The sequence below is a fragment of the Phaenicophaeus curvirostris genome, chromosome 1 (assembly GCF_032191515.1).
Source record: "Phaenicophaeus curvirostris isolate KB17595 chromosome 1, BPBGC_Pcur_1.0, whole genome shotgun sequence".
NCBI classification, from domain to species: Eukaryota; Metazoa; Chordata; class Aves; order Cuculiformes; family Cuculidae; genus Phaenicophaeus; species Phaenicophaeus curvirostris.
Genome location: NC_091392.1, coordinates 64,072,373 through 64,087,118, shown reverse-complemented (window position 1 = coordinate 64,087,118; position 14,746 = coordinate 64,072,373). Strand labels below are relative to the sequence as shown.

Here is a 14,746-nt window from a genome sequence, read left to right as displayed (position 1 = left end):
AGACCTGCTTGCCCTCCTTCCTTCCCTCTGCTACTTAAATTGATTCTTATGGAGCCTTTCAAGCGCTAAATGAGTCAACAGAAAGGGGCTCTTCATCTGAAAGCAGCACCAGCAGGGAGTCAGGGATGCTCTGAGTCCCGGGCCAAGTCAGAGAATGGTAGGTGGCTGCTTCTCCTGCAAACAAAAGGGAAAGGCTAGAGACCCATTACCTTGCAAAGGCCACCAGGGCAGGGACATCTGCAGCTAACAGCTCTTTCATCAGCTAATGGCTCCTCCTAGATCCTTCTAGGCACGTGTTCCCAGAAAGAAACTGTGAGGTCATGCCTGGAAGGGGAACCGCATCATGATGCAACTTCAGGCCATCTTCATCACAGCTGCTGCCAAGGCCGAGGGTCCAACTGATTCAGAAGCACTCGAGCCTGACTGCCCAGCCAGCCCTCTTGCTAAGGTTTCTTTTCTCCTGCCCACACACTCACAGGTACCACTGGGCAGCCTTCCTGCTTAACCCTCGCCACTTTGGATTTGACTTCACGGCTGTGAATTAGTGGATTGTCTGGGAGCAAACTGGAGCTTTGCTTTACACAGCAATTCCTTTCATCAAGGGGTTTTGTGGGAGCGTTTGTTTCCCCTCCAATAATGTGTCTCTCCATAATAGCTTTTCCAGGATTTTAGTAATTTCTCACTTCTTTATTTGTTGATAAACAGTTATCAACTGCTCTGCACAGCCCAACTATAGTATTAACTTGCTGTATTTAGATTTGCTTACATTTTATTCTGCATTACCTGCCTTGGCCCTCGTGAGATACCTGTAGTACTGTGAAGAGGGAGAAAGATGCACACAGTAAGATCTGAAGAAATATATACATATGAAAAGTATTCTCACAGTTTTTCACTCATGTAACTAATAAGCAAAACTGATGGCAGTTGTGAAGTCACGTTGCCCACACTACCAAATGAAGAACATAACTCAGACATGCACTATATATTTTACAGCAAAATAAACCTAAAAGAAGAGGTGATGATGAGTCGTTAGATTGTCTTACCCTACTGATAAAAAAATCAAGTCCAAAAGCACAAACAGTAATAAGATAGAGGAAACTTGGCCAACAACAAGAGGATCTGTAGGTAGGAGGGATAGTCTTTAACATTTTAATAAAGGAAATAGTTAATCTTTTGTCAACTTAAGCAGAAGGATTGGAATAATGCCAAGAAAACTTGCATACCTAACTAACTTTAAGACAATTAGATAGCAAAACCCACATCCCATGGTGAATAATTGGTATGTTTATTAGGGAACTTCTCTAAATATTTTAATCATGGTGGAAAATGTGTATGTAATCTTAAGCGGTACAGGAAGCTTTTGTTAACCAGTAAAGAGATCAGATTGTATCATAGTCCTTTGTTCAAATGACTATGAATAACCTATTATCAAACTGATAAGGTGTGCTGGCTGTGCTAGATGCTGAGCACCCTGTTTCACTGTATTGAATAGAACCAAATATCTCAACTCAGTGTATTCATTGGCTCTTTGCATGACTTACAGAATAACAACACCGAACTCAGAGTGAAGTGCAGGTATGCAGCGATGCATCAGGTGCAAGGGGGATTTTTCCTCCTAGCTTGCACACCAGATGTCAAAGCCAGTACATCTTTATTGTGCTATACTATACATATGCATTGGGTTAGTATACATAGTTGTGACTTTTCCGAGAAGTGGGTTGGGTTAGTAAGATTAGTTTTGGGAACTCATTATCATAAGTCTTCTCCCCCGTGCACATGTGCTCCTCCTAGTGGTAGTGGTCGACAAGGGTCTTTGGGGATGAAGGTAGGCAGTCTCCCTCACGTTGAACTTTTCAGCTTTCCTTCTTGCTCATGCTCTTAGGCTCTTTAGGCCCCTCTTCAAGGCTGCATCTGGTCTTCCTCCTCTTACTGTTGTTTTTCTTCCCTTTATTATTGTTCTACTTCCCCTTATCCTGGCACCAGTCCTTGTTATCTGGCTTAACCAGGTACAGTCACATTCTTCCCATTCTTTCTCACTACAGCCCCGTTAAAATTCCTTATGTAAGCGTAAGTCCCCAAGCACAGGATCATCCAGGCTAATCCTATATTTTAGTTCTAAAATCACAGAAACTATACATAATATTCAAATTTATCTTTCATGCATACCAGTGAAAAACCCAGATCTAGGATAACACTAGCATGCTACGTTACCTTCTGGCTATGCTTTCACAAGCAAATGAGCTGATGGGATAGGAGTAGGTCTCATTCCTCCAGACTTCACCTGGTCTCCTATCTATGTGGTGCCAGCCTCACCCTTGCACTGCTGCTTCCAGTTTCAGTGGGAGCTGATGAAAATAGTTAGCTAATTTACCTTTGGCGTGTTATTTTTATAGGTGTAAATACTCCCCTCTGTATTAAACCAATTTCCTACAGCAGATTTTAAAGTGGAAACTACAATGCGCATGGGGACATTCAGTATACAGCTGAGACACAGCTGGCATGTATGTCAAGGAGGCAAGACTAACTGCAAAAGAAATGTGCCTCACAAGATAGACATTTTTCTAGAGTGTCTAGAATACTAGACTTCAAAGCTGAGTGAGCTCAGAATGAATGCTGCTGCTTAGAAATTAAGAGGCTTGTGAGAATGAGGGTACTTCTCTGGGGAAAATGTTTGTACAGAACAAATATTCCAGGTATATATGGTCAGGAATCCTAAAATCCCTTTTAAGGTATAGCTTATTGGGATAATTGTCAAGAAATGAAGTTTCTTAGACTTGCATTGCCCGAACCAGCAAATATTGCTCCAACTTCATCTCTCAGCCCACTGTTGCGTCCATGTTACAAAAGACTTTGAGTGAACGTAATCAGAGGTATATTTGCCCTTAATAAGATAAAACTGAATTACATAACACTGCGGAGTGGCAGTGGTTGGTTTTGTATGCTTGATTCTGAGGCAATGGTGCCCACACCATTAGTATTTTTTACTCTATTGGAGTTAGAACCATTAGCCTGCTAGTGAAATGGGGGTGTTGTTCTTGTGCAAATCTAAAGATGGTTTTGATTCTGATATCAATACAGACATCCTCAACAGATTCTATGCATGGTCAAGTTACATGTCCCCTGTGCAATGCTTGAATCGTAGATTTTTAGTTTTCTTCAATATTGCAATGTGTACCATTTGTGAAGAAAGACAAATTACTAGCAAAAATACAATTCACTAGCACAAACAATCTATTGTTTGCATAACTAAAGTCTTGACAGTACGGCATTGTTATCAGTATGGTGAAAACAGCACCAACGTTAATAGACCAATTCACATAATCATTACAGAAAAAGCCAAATTAATTAGCAGTTAAAAGAGCTGTATGGAAACTGACTAATATCTACCCCTGTTCTTTGGTGTTAGACTTACTTTCCACTGAGGCTGATGGTGACAACTCTTACTTGAAAAGGAGAGTTATGGTGATTCATTTGTGACCCTTGTTCTTCGCTGAAAGGAATTTGATGTTGGTAGCAGGGACTTCATCCTCATTCTAAAGTCTGTGCTTGGATTTATTCTTATATATTTTGTACCATGCATCACATCTTCCTCTTTCTTTATTGCTTCTCAATTCCTTTTTATAACAAAATTCACTGGTCGTGGTTTAGTTCATATCATGTTGGATGCTTCCTCTTTGTTCTCTTTCTTATCCTTAAATTCAGTTTTATCCAGCTGCCAAGGCCGCATTCCTTTAGTGATCAGTAATTGACTACTGGTGATTTATTTATAACCCTGTGGCCTCTAGCATCATCTGGTGCCTGTACTCAAGGCCTCTGCTATCACTTCTAGGTGACAGTTCCCTCTACACAGAACAATGACCTGTTTTCATTGATGTAACAGAAATACACCAAAGCTGCTACAACAGTATAGCACACAACTGACAAAGCTAACTAAAGTTAAAGCAAGTTAGGTAATACTACAAGTAATCTGATTAGTTAGGCAACTGCTGTTACAGCTAAACAAGATAGGGCAAAGCCACAGGCAGACCAAGACAAGTCACAGACAAAGCAACTGTTGACAAGTCCCAGCCTTGAGGCAACACAAGACTAAATCACAACCTCTGGCCCCTGTACCATCAATGATAACATCACTTTACCTGGGCTACAAAACTACACCCCCAGACAGACTTTCCTGGCAGCACTTTTATTAGTGACTCCTGTGGTGATCAATTCCTCTCCTCTTCTCTCTTAGCTTAGTATCTAGACCGGATATTTTGTTGAAACAAGTTTGACTCAAAACAAGCTCTGCACAGCAAAGTGCTGAAAGATGCGGTTTATCCTGTGGTTTGTGGTGTTCTCTTTGGGGAATTGTTTTCGGATTATAGCTGTTAGCAATCTTGCCTAGATAAAGCAATCTTCCAAAAGCTGATTTTAGGACAGAACTAGCTGAGACTCTCACTGTAACTGGTGATATCTTCTGGCCAGTGATAACTGACCATATCACATTGCTGGTTGCCTTAATAGCAGTTGTATTATCTGTATTATCACTGGTTTTGTCACTATTAATCTTGTAAGTACTTTTACCCATCAATATTTGAATAAAGTGAGGACAATTAGATCTCACATAGCAAGCTTTAGTGGCTATTTAGATGCTTAACAAAATGTATATATGTTGCTAATCTCGATGTTTGATTGGTTCAATTCTTTACCTACCAGAGCTCCTACTGGATCTTTTCATTTCTTATTCTCAACCATCATTCTGCGGACATTGGTCTGGCATTGTATGTACACCTACTTTAAGCATCTGGGCAGAAGTAGGGTGGCCAGAGAAGAATCTAGATATTCTTCTGACTCAGATCTGTCCTTGACAGCCTGAGCCTTTACCAACACATAACCCTTCAGGGCAGTTGGGTTACAGCAACTGTATGAGTTCTACATCTATCAAAATATAATTCCTTGGTAACACAGCTCTTGCTTTCGCTGATATAGCTTAACATACTTTAATGTAGAGTACCTTGATAATATTGAGTGTAAAGCCCTAATAGTCTCAGCACATTCTAAAATCGTCCTCTTCTATGGGTTAATGACTAGATATTTTCTTATTTTAGTGATCTTCAGAATTCACTTTATACATTAATTGTAAAATAATACATGCATACAACACTTTTTTTCAGCTGCTTGTCCTCAATATCTAATTATGGCATATTACTTGTATGAGTTTAAACCTGATTCTTTTCAGATTATAGTACCATGCCCTTAGTAATGAAGGACCAAAACATGAATGCCCAGCCACTGTAAAAGAATACCCTATGGGTAGAAGACTTTAAAGCATGAATGCATAACGTCAGGACAAGCAAAATTTGGCTCACTCTTCAGAGTTCAGTGTTAGGTGGAAGATAGTATTGGATGTGCAGCCCTGAGCATTCATGGGAATAAAGTTCTGGACAGGTAACCCTGGCATGCAGGTCTGCAAGTGATTTTAGAGATCACGAGGGGATAAAAGTCTGGGTGGTTTGAGACTATTACGTGCAGAGAATAAAATTCTGGATATTTGCTTGAGCCAAAAGGTAGTGAAAGTCAGGAGAAGGGAAGATTGTTTCAAATAAGCATCCATGTAAAGAGATTGATAAATGTATGAGTCAGTCTGGGAGCCATTTGTGGATCAGGCACATGAAAATTCATCAAAGGAACAGGATTAGGAAACTGAATGAAAGAATGGTGGATATGCCAGCTAGAGAGATTGCCACCCTAAGGTACATGATACAATCAGTAACAGCAAATATCAGTGCCCAGTGGAAGAATGAAGATCAAGAAAACAGGAAAGGGAAAAGAAGATAGAAGAATAAATAAACAGACATTATATTACATGACAACTGGAACCATGTCTGACACGCGCAACTCCACGAGTCATTGACTTAGCTGGACTTTGCTCCAAGGGTTTAGTGACCACAACTAGCCCCCAACATTTGAGGATGAAGCAATGGTTTCAAGTGCTGAATGACTTTCAGGTATGCACAAGTGGTGTGTGAAAATCAAATCATTAAAGGGGTACCACAGAAGATAGTGAATAATAGCAGGAAGGAGCAGAAATTACCAGTTATCCCTGACCTTGACAGTTTTAAGAAGATCCAGTTGATTAGCATCTGGGACTTAGTTCTTCCAAAACCTTTTTATGGAATGAAGATGTCATTCATTATGCCCTTAACTTCACTAGAAACTCCTTCATAGAGAGATAGTTTTACTTGGATAACTGAGGTGCCTCAGGAATGATCAGAGATACAAGAAAAAATAAAGGAGAAGATTGAAAGGGTAAGAATGATAAAAACGAAAGTGCTCCTTTGAGTATGTATTCTTGCAGAGGTTGGGGGGACAGTTTTGTATTTGAAGTTGTTGACAGAAAATAACTTGCAGTATAAGTGTCCATCTTTGACCATAAATAGGTTGCATCTTCTATCATACCAAATCACTGAAATATCATTATGAAAAATGAGTACATGCATCACAGCTCAAACGTATGGACTACTAAGAACATTCTGCTGTTTTATATCCCTTAGATAGCAATGTTATTCATTGCAAGGGGAGGACTTGGAAGATTGGCGAGGAGTCAAGGACATGACTTGGGATGCATGATCTAGTCCAGTTCACAAAGCGAACATCCTGCCTGTCTTGATAATCATCAGTTCACAGTGAAGCCAGCTTTCAATTAAATTGAATTGTGTGCAGCTATGTGAACTTGATAATACATCGTCTGCTGCCAAAACCAAAAGAGTATATACGTGGAGGCACGGACATCCCTGAGCTAAGCCTCAGCTGGGTGCCTGCCCCAACGATCTGCTTTTCCACAGGCAGCAGGGCAGAGCTGGAAGCCAGGGTCCTCCCACCACCCCAGCTGGGAAGCAGTGCAGCTGGGGGCAGCCCCAGCCCCAGCACTGAGCACCACTGGTACATCAGCCCATGGATCAGGCCCAGTGAGGAGAACCAGGATCAGACACAGCCCTGCAATGGCTGGACCCTGGCAATGAGAATGTGCAAAGCCTGGCCCACCCTGACCTGTGGGTTGGCACGGCTCAGCAAGGCCCGTGGCCCGGCAGAGCAGGGCTGCTGTGTCACTGGGACAGGGACTGACAGCCATAGGAGGGCTCTGAAGTGGTGTCCTGGGCCCTGGGCAGGATCGGGGGAGCGCTTCTGGAGCTGGGCAGGAACTCAGGGCTGCTGGTGCCCTCAGGTCCATGATACGGATCTAGGTAATAAGAGAAAATGGATCCAGCCTGACAGTACCTGTTGCAAGGAGAGCAGCCGTAGTCAAGACCACACCCAATGTGAGTTTAGAATCTTGCTCAGTTTATTGCAAACCCGCCACCAACTTTTATACACCGCGTTACAGTCTACGCATAAAGTGCTTATTGGTCTGTGTCCACTACTCACACACTGATTGGTCAGCAGTTACTACGTGCTACGTGCCTATTGGTAGTGATTGCCAAGCATGCTCTGTTCTTGTTCCGCCTTGCGTTCAGCTGTACTACTTACTATATTACCCACCTTGCCTTGCTACAAACCAACTTCCTCTAAATGTCAAGGTTATTCTGAGATTGAGGCCCTGCCAAAATATCAAGCCTTAAAGAGCCAGCGTCCTGATGCCCTTTCCTTCTTAACCAATCCTCTACAAGTACCTTTATCACGAGGACAGCCCTGTTTCTTTCTGTGAAAACAGATCTTCCACCTATTATTGGTGACAATTGTGGAAATAATGAGTGCATTTGCCTTCACTACTCTGAGAATTATGGGAAGTCAGTTCAATGACTCGGTAATATTTGTGTTTGAAGATGCTGGGAACAATACTGCTACTGATGAAGGTTTTTGACTGGAAGAAACTAAGCTCTATGTCATAAGAACCTAACCTGGAGAGTTTAGTCAAACTAATCTTGTTAAAAATCATTATGACATAGAGCAATTGTAATGGAATCTGGACATCTAGATGAGCTGAAACACCTGAACACAACATGACAGGGATTGTGATTAAAATGACTATGAGGAACCAGGACAGTGAAAATGGAAACCAGGATGTGTTTTGTCTATAGTACCTCCATTTTTTTTAACACAATCATTGATAAGCACATGCAGTCCTAGTGCCAACCGACTTTCTCTTTCCCTGAACTCACCTTTTCACTGTTCCTACATGTACCTGCATGTCTTTGTGCAGATTCCTCCCAAAATAAACAACACTCCCCATATTACCTTTTCCTCATTGGCCTTAATTCTCCCACTTTTGCTTCTCAACATGGTGTTTCCAACACTGTTACATAGACAAATTTGGCTGAATGCAGTGTAACTGATCTAATTGCTGGATTGTATCAGCCTTCGGGTAGAGCAGGCTTGCACCCTGACACTACCTTCAAATACTTAACTCAGGGTGGTTATGTTTCATTTAAGTTATATGACTCTTACTTTTTCGGAGCGTTCTCCTGTCTATAGTCCAGCTGTGGTGTGCACCAAGGGTCATTACAGCCAGTTCCTATTTGCAGCATCTGGCTGGTCACACCTCATTATAGGCAGGTCCTGATGCATGGTACGCTCAGCTCTTGATCAAGGAGCGGCTGTGCCTGACAGGAGGAAGAGGGCAGGGATGCCACACAAACAGCTCTAGGCTGGGAGACATGCTCTGGTAGCATGGAATCTGGAGAAGGCAAAGATCAAAGACCATCAAATATTTCAGCATTAGGTGGCAAAGAAACTATGAAGCCTAGGGTATGAGAAAAGCAATTCACAATAAGCACCCCAAGGCCATCTGCTGCAACAAACTCCTGATCTTTCTTCTGTAACAGGAAGTTGCAAAATGTGCGTGGGTGTACGCGTGCACGTGTAGTTAGAAACATAGCATGATATTGAGCTTGTCTCAATAAAAAAACAAATTTTGAATTCCTCGTTTGCATTGCATCTGTTAGGCTCATGAACCCTGCTTAGCATGCTGAGGCAGCCTGGAGAAGAATGTTCACCGCTGTAGCAATAGATTTTAAGATCACAGAATCACGGAATATCTCAAGCTAGAAAGGACCCATAAGGATCATTGAGTCCAACACCCTGCTTCTCGCAGGACTGTCTAAAACTAAATCACATGATTAACAGCGATATCCAGGTGTTCCTTGAACTCTGATTGTCTCAATGACTTGACTACTTTCCTGGGAAGCCTGGTCCAGTGACCAACCACCCTCTCAGTGAAGAGAGTGTCCAACCACAACAAAAGACACGTAAGTTGAAAACTAAAACAGCTTTAATGAAACAATAATAATCATAAGGAAAATACTGCTAATAAGAAAATGATAAAACATGCTCCCCCCCAATGACTATGTCACTGCAGATGCTGCAGAGCAGGCATGAGGAAGAGGCCCCAGGCTGGACTTAGCAGCAGAAGGGAGCTGGACTCAGTAACTGGATTCAGGAACATATGGATCTGAGATTAGAGGCTAAAAGACAGACAAGGTCATCACTGGACAGAGGCCATCAAAGAAGAGAAACTGACCCTCATGACTGTTCAGTTTTATACCAAGTATGACATATATAGGATGGAATAGTCTGTTTGTCCATGGGGTCACGTGTCCTGTCCATCCCTCCCTGCAGGTGTGACTCGTTTTCACCTCTGACTTTCAGCATTCCATGAGCTTGAGGATAGCCTTGGTTTCCATAAGTATAAGCAATGGCCTTTTTACATACCGCTGCCCCATGTTATCACTTCTAGAGAGAAACACTGTGTGAAAACATTCAGTTAACTTTCAGAAAATGAAGTTACTCAAACAAGGCTCAGCTGAAGCTAGCAACTGGTTCTACTTTAGTTCAAGCCATACCAATCTCTAAGGTCTTTTCAAAGCAAGATGATTCTATGATTTAGCAGCTGTCATTCTTCTGTCACATGTCAGTCCCTTATCCCACGTCACACCAGCCTGCTTGGAGACAGGTATTGTGATACTATTGTGAGTGAGCAGTCAGCTCATTTATAGAGCTTAATAAAAATTACTTGTCCTGACTATATTATATAATGAGCTTTGTTCCCCTAACTGCTATGCAGGATAAATAAGATCTATTCAGTATAGCCTTGACATCTGTTTAAAACTTAAGACTTTTTAAACATATCATAGCCTTCTGGTAATTTTGTGATGTGAAATTTATCTTTAAATACTCCTAACTTATATTTTCTTCATACAGTACTTAACTTTTTTTTTTTTTTCATCTACCTAGTTTTTACTACAAAGTGATGCCATGGAAAGCCAAACTCAATAATCAATGTCAATGTGATTATTAAGCAGGTATTCTATATTATGGGACACCAGGTACACAGGGAAGAATTCCACCTAATGTGTCCAACTATTGAGGCTGGTTGTCTGACTTTTATACTGGTTAAACATACACATTCATATAGATTCCAGGACATACTGGTTAAACAAATTTCATATGGATTCTGGGACACAGGTCACCTATTGGCTACTTTTCTGAGAACTCATTATCGTAGTTTATCACCCACTCTCCACCACAGTTTCCTAGGGCCTTCAGAAGCTTCTGGTGGTCTTTATCTTATCTCCTTCATCACTATGTCCTCTGGAGAGATCAGGTCTGTTCTTTGTTTCTGCTGAACTGTCCTTTTTGTCTTTTAGCCAGAGCATCAGTCAGAGATAAGTTTAAGATAGCAATTCTTGATTTGTTGCCTGTTTCAACTAGCAAACAAACTAAACTCCTGTTACAATCACCTTCTAACTGCAAGCTGGCCAAGAGTTACTGCTTCAGTTAATTCATTCCCTTAACATAATGATTTATTCCTTTCTTCAAAAGCTTTTGTATTTATCACTCTACAGATCTTCTAATTTCAGACTCCTTTTGACGTCCCAGCTGGTCCTCAACTCATGGCGGCCTTAAAAGAACCACTGTGGGTTTGGGTTTTTTTCTTATAAATTGATGTGTCTGAAGCAGGGAGCTGTGGCAGTTCTCTGGGGAGCTGAGAAGGCAGGGAGAGAGGGCAGGAAAGGAAAGGAGGGAGAAGAAAGAAAGAAGAAAAGAGAGAGGCAGGGAAGGAAGAAAGGAGTGAGGCAGAGAAGGAAGAGAGGAGGGAGGTAGGGAATCATAGAATCATAGAATAACCAGGTTGGAAGAGACCCACCGGATCATCAAGTCCAACCATTCCTATCAAACACTAAACCATATCCCTCAGCACCTCATCCACCCGTGCCTTAAACACCTCCAGGGAAGGTGAATCAACCACCTCCCTGGGCAGCCTGTTCCAGTGCCCAATTACCCTTTCTGTGAAAAATTTTTTCCTAATGTCCAGCCTAAACCTCCCCTGGCAGAGCTTGAGGCCATTCCCTCTTGTCCTGTCCCCTGTCACTTGGGAGAAGAGGCCAGCACCCTCCTCTCTACAACCTCCTTTCAGGTACTTGTAGAGAGGAATGAGGTCTCCCCTCAGCCTCCTCTTCTCCAGGCTAAACAACCCCAGCTCTCTCAGCCGCTCCTCACAAGGCCTGTTCTCCAGCCCCCTCACCAGCTTTGTTGCTCTTCTCTGGACTCGCTCCTGAGCCTCAACATCCTTCTTGTGGTGGGGGGCCCAGAGCTGAACACAGGATTCAAGGAGCGGTCTCACCAGTGCCGAGTACAGAAGGAGAATAACCTCCCTGGACCTGCTGGTCACGCCGTTTCTGATACAAGCCGAGATGCCATTGGCCTTCTTGGCCACCTGGGCACACTGCTGGCTCATGTTCAGTCGCTGTCAACCAACACCCCCAGGTCCCTCTCCTTCAGGCAGCTTTCTAGACAGATTTCTCCTAGTCTGTAGCACTGCACAGGGCTGTTGTGCCCCAAGTGCAGGACCCGGCATTTGGCCTTGTTAAACCTCATGCCATTGGACTCTGCCCAGCGGTCCAGCCTGTTCAGATCCCTTTGCAGAGCCTCCCGACCCTCCAGCAGATCGACACTTCCACCCAGCTTAGTGTCGTCTGCAAACTTGCTAAGGGATGGAAGGAGGCAGGCAGAGAAGGAAGAAAGGAAGGAGGGAGGGAAGGAAGAGGAAGGAAGACAGGGAAGGAAGAAAGGAGTGAGGCACGGAAGGAAGAAAGGAGGGAGGCGAAGAGGGAGGGGGGCAGGGAAGGAAGAAAGAATAGAGGCAGGGAAGGAAGAAGGCAAGAAGGCAAGAAAGCAGGCGCCCAGGCAGGCAGGGAGGGAGGGAGGGAGGTGGAGCTCAGTGTGGAGGGCCCCGAGAGGCCTAACGCGCAAGCGGGGGGCGCGGCCCAGCTCCCCGCGGTCGGTGCGGCGAGGGCGCAGCCCGCCCCCTCCCGGCCGCCCCCGCAGCTCCGCCTCCCCTCCCGCCCCGCGGCGCTAGCGCCTCCGCTCTCCTTCCGCTTCCCCCGGAGCCTGCGGCCGCCGGCTCCGCCTCCACCTGCCGAGGGACTCGCTGGGGTCGGTGAGGACCGGCGGCGGCGGGAGGGAAGCGGGGGGAAAGGAGGGAGGGAGCTCCCGGTGGCTGCGGAGGGAGTCGCTGCGTGTGGGGGGATGCGGGCAGGGAGCGCCCGGTGGATGCCGGAGCCGCTTCCCGAGGTTAGGATGGTGGAGCGAAAGGAGCTCCTGGTGGTTGCAGAGGGAGTTGCTGCATGGGGGGGTGGGGTGGTGCAGGGAAGGAGCTCTCGGTGGTTGCAGGAGCTGCTTCTCGGGGTTTGGGATGGAGGAGCGAAGGAAGGAGCTCCCGGTAGCCGCAGAGGGAGTTGCTGCGTGGGGAGAGGGGGTGCGGGGAGGGAGCTCCCGGTGGATGCTGGAGCCGCTTGCCGGGGGTTGGGGAGCGAAGGAAGGAGCTCCTGGCAGCTGTAGAGGGAGTCGCTGCCTGAGCGGAGCCGGGAGGGAAGGATCATTCCGTGGCTGCGGGAGTCGCTGCCTGGGGCGGCGGGGAGGGAGGGAAGGAGCTCTTGGCGGCTGCAGAGGGAGTCACTGCCTGGGGCGGGGAGGGAAGGGAGCGCTTGGTGGCGGCAGGAGCCGCTTCCCGAGGGTTATAGAATCAGAATAGTTTGGGTTGGAAGGGACCTTAAAGATCATCAACCTCCCTGCCGTGGACAGGGACACGTCCCACTAGGTCAGGCTGCCCGAGGCCCCATCCAGCCTGGCCTTGAACACCTCCAGGGATGGGGCAGCCACAGCTTCCCTGGGGAACCTGTGTCAGTGCCTCACCGCCCTCGTGGTGAAGAAATTCTTCCTTACGTGTAGCCTAAATCTGCCCCTCTCCAGTTTATACCCAGTGCCCCGAGTCCTGTCACTACAAGCCTTTGTGAACAGTCCCTCCCCAGCTGTCTTGTAGCCCCTTCAGGTACTGGAAGGTCACTATAAGGTCTCCCTGGAGCCTTCTCTTCTCTAGGCTGAACAACCCCATCTCTCCCAGCCTTCCCTTGTGTGGGAGGTGCTCCAGCCCTCTGATCATCTTTGCAGCCCTCCTCTGGACCTGTTCCAACAGCTATATCCTTCTTATGTTGGGGATTCCAGAACTAGACACAGTACTCCAGATGAGGTCTCACAAGAGAGGAATTCGCCACCAGAAACATCCCTGTCCCGGTTGCTTTCAGTGGAAGTTTATTTACTGTCCATCTCTGTAACTTTCGGCAAGCCAAGGAGATAGCACTGAAAGATTATTATGAAAAGGAAAAAAGAGGTAACTGCTTATAAGGTTGTGGGCTCTCGGTATGGGCAAGACCAGGTGTTTTGGGACTTCTCTGTTGAGGGTCTGTGATGGAAGACCAATGCGTGTAATTTTTGCTTCAGCCTTTCAGGTAGACATCACAAGGTATGAAGCAAGGAGCTTAGTGTTTGCCCTTTTGTAAGAGGGACACCCGCAGTCGGATATGGTGGCTGAATGGACAAAATACTTTATATAACTAAAGCTAAAAATGGTTTTAGAGAGGTATAGATTGTTATTTCTGTTTCAGGTTGTCTTGAGTAGTGTAGTTGCAAGGATTACATAGCTTATTCCATCTGCAAAGGCAGATGAGAATGTGAGGAAAAAAGGCAAGTACTCTACCCCATCAATACTTCTTTATCAACTTTCTTAATATGCTCTGGGAAATATGCTTCATATGCTCTTGGTATTGGTGAAAGCTAGGGGCATCAGCTAGGTTTTTTCAGCACTGGATATACTTCAGAAGCCCATAGGAATGCTGGAGGTTGTTTTCCTAGAAGTTATGAGGTTGACTCAACTCTTTCGAGGAGCTATGTGGTAACATTGGGCTTTTCCCTGCTCTAACTAGCCTCCTGGGATGACTTAAAAATAGAAGAAAACAAACCCAGCTCATCATGTCTCCTGGTAAATATTTTCTAGCACTTGCATCTGAGAATGTTGGGAATAAAACGCCAAAAGCTCCTTAACTGGGCAGATTTCCTTGAATTAATCAGCTAGTGTCCCAAAACATTTAGATAGACTTTCCTGGCAGAGAAAGTAGAATTGTGTTAGTCATCACTTTTCTATTACTGTCCACAAAATTAAATCCTTTATTCTCTATAGCTGTGTTGGTATAAAAAGTTCTGCTGAGTCTCAAAGCAAAGCCTTAGCTAATGTGCTGAGGTAGTTCTGGAGGTGTTTATCAGGAACCGTTAGTTCACGTTTGTCTTGTGGCTCACTGCATTGAGTCGAGTGACATTTCAAAGGTGAAATTGTGAGCCCTCTTTGTAGTTTAAGCTCAAACAGTATTTCTTTTCAGGAAATAGTATGTTGTCTGATGTTTTGGCAAAAGACAAACTACAGCATGTTTCATATCAA

The 14,746-nt window shown here is 44.7% G+C and overlaps 2 protein-coding genes across 3 annotated transcripts in view; one reads left to right on the top strand and one right to left on the bottom strand.

Moving 5' to 3' along the window:
• The window catches only part of AMN1 (antagonist of mitotic exit network 1 homolog), a 469,636-nt gene that overhangs the window by 63,033 nt on the left and 391,857 nt on the right, over positions 1 to 14,746 (bottom strand). The window lies entirely within an intron of this gene.
• RESF1 (retroelement silencing factor 1) overlaps positions 12,400 to 14,746 on the top strand; it is a 49,400-nt gene continuing 47,053 nt past the window's right edge. For both annotated transcript variants that reach the window (XM_069860058.1, XM_069860051.1), the window contains exon 1: positions 12,400 to 12,415. The gene's annotated coding sequence lies outside the window, so the exon portion shown is untranslated. The remainder of the gene's footprint in view (positions 12,416 to 14,746) is intronic.